Source organism: Trichechus manatus, unplaced genomic scaffold (assembly GCF_000243295.1).
Source record: "Trichechus manatus latirostris isolate Lorelei unplaced genomic scaffold, TriManLat1.0 scaffold00104, whole genome shotgun sequence".
In the NCBI taxonomy this organism is placed as follows: domain Eukaryota; kingdom Metazoa; phylum Chordata; class Mammalia; order Sirenia; family Trichechidae; genus Trichechus; species Trichechus manatus.
In genome coordinates this window covers 6,344,154-6,346,443 of record NW_004444040.1, presented here as the reverse complement: position 1 = coordinate 6,346,443, position 2,290 = coordinate 6,344,154, and the positions used below count along the sequence as shown (strand labels likewise).

The window sequence follows — 2,290 nt, the reverse complement described above, 5'->3', positions numbered from 1 at the left end:
CACAACCCTTTCTTTTTCCTTGTGAGAAGATGTAAATCTAATCCACACGCTAACATTTGCTTACAAGCTGTGCAAAAGAGCTAAGGATTTTGGTAGTTGGTTGAAGCGGTCAACTGGCATATTTTCATCTGCAATTTTGGTCAACTATCAGGCTAACCCTTTAGAATCATCCTTGATTATTCTGGTTCTCTCACCCCAAATCCAGTATAACAGCATATCCTGTTGTTTCTACCCCTAAAATGTATCCAGGATCTACCCACATACTTCCACTACTCATATCCTGATCAAGCCACTGGCATATTCACCTGGATAAATGCAATAGTCCCCAAAACAATCTCTCTATTTCTGCCCTTATGTTCCTACAAAGTATTTTAATCACAGCAAGAATTATCCTTTTGGTGACCCCAAAGCCTCTAACGGTTTCCCAACTCAAAGTAAAAGCTCCTTACTAGAACTTATAAGGCCCTACATGATCTGGGCCCCCTAGTATCTCCCTGATATCTCCTATCATTGTAAGCTGCCATCTAGTCGGCCCTTGATTCATGGTGACCCCATGCACAAGGAATGATAGCTGCTGCACAATGGAAAGATAGCTGCCCAGTCCTGCGCCATCCCCACGATTGGTTTCAGATCAGACTATAAGGTTTTAATTGGCTGACTTTTGAAGGCAGATTGCCAGGCCTTTCTTCCTATTTTATTTTCGTCTAGAAGCTCTGCTGAAATCTGTTCAGTACCATAGCAACAAATAAGCCATCACTGACAGATGAGTGAGTGGTGGCTATGCATGAGGTGCATTGGCTAGGAATCGAACCTAGGTCTCCTGCATAGAAGGGAAGAATTCTACCACTGAACCACCAATGTCTCTACCCCTAGACAAACCTCACTGGACTGCTTAATATATCCTGGAGCACGTCAGGCTTGCTCTCACCTCAGGGTCTTTGTTCTTGATGTCCCTTTACCAGGGATGCTCTTTTTGCATACATGTACGTGGTTCTTTCCCTCATCTTCTTCAAATCTTGGCCAAATGTCACTTTTTCAGTGAGTCCTTCCCTTACTATACCATTTATAATTATAACCCCTGCCCCATTTGGCACTTCTAATTCCCCTTCCTCATTTATTTATTTATTTTTTTCATAGCACTCATCACCAGCTGATTTATTTACTTGTTTACTATCTTCTCCTACTAGAATATAAATTCCAGGGAATTTTGTCTGTTTTTATCCAGCTCTGTGTTTCTGTTATCTAGAGCTGTGCTTGGAGTATTTAGTGAATGAATAAACTTGAATTTGACTTTTGAATGAATAAATTTGACTTTTTAAGAGAGTTTTTTGACTCTATTGGCCACTCAGATTTTGTTGTCAAGAATCTTCCCTCTTTCTCTCTCTTTTTTTTGAAGAATCTTTTCTTTTGACTTTCGTGACACGTATCCTTTTGGTTTTTCTCTGCCTCTCTGGCTGCTCTTTCTAAGTCTTTGCATCTTATTTTCATTTAAATTACTAATAAATATTGAAATTCATCAAGGCTCAGTATTATATCCTTTTGTGTCTCATTTTTTACTCTCATTTTGCTCTTCTACAAACTTGATTTTCATTATTACTTAAATGCAAGTTTTCAATCTCTAACCGAGCCCTCTGCTCTGAGCTGCAGCCCCATATATCTCTCTACTTGACATTTTCCCTTTGATGTATCAACCCTCTCAACACCCCCCACCCCCCCCAAAAAAAAAAACCATTGCCGTCGAGTTGATTCTGACTCATAGTGGCCCTCTAGGACAGAGTACAACTGCCCAATAGGGTTTCCAAGGCTGTAAATCTTTACAGAAGCAGACTGCCACATCTTTCTCCCTCAAAATGTTCCAATTGCTGACCTTTCAGTTAGCAGCCAATGCTTAACCAATGTGCCACTAGGACTCCTCTTTGATGTATCAAAGTTACTTTAAATTAAACATGATCACCATAACTATTGTTCTTTCCCTTTCAAACCTGGTCTCTTAGAGTGTTGTGTGAATTTAGCAAAATGTATATTTCCATTCTATCTGTGATGAACAATGGGTTATTTCTAGTTTTAGACTAATATAGGCAATGCCACTATTATTACTCTCATACATATTTCCTGGTTCAATCAAACATGAGTTTCTCTAAGGTAGATACTCAAGAATGTGCTTGTTAAGTCATTAATTATGGAAGTCTTCAACTTTACCAGATAATGCCAAACTGTTACCCTAAGTATTTTTCTCAGTTTATACTTCCGTCTGCTAAGTATGAGAGTTCCCAATATCCTACAATATTAT

At 39.0% G+C, this 2,290-nt stretch overlaps 1 non-coding gene across 1 annotated transcript; it reads right to left on the bottom strand.

Annotated features, from left to right (window-relative positions):
• Positions 1-790: 790 nt before the first annotated feature.
• TRNAR-UCU (transfer RNA arginine (anticodon UCU)) lies at positions 791-861 on the bottom strand. The gene has a single exon. It is a non-coding gene; the product is annotated as a tRNA-Arg (tRNA).
• Between the last annotated feature and the right edge of the window lie 1,429 nt (positions 862-2,290).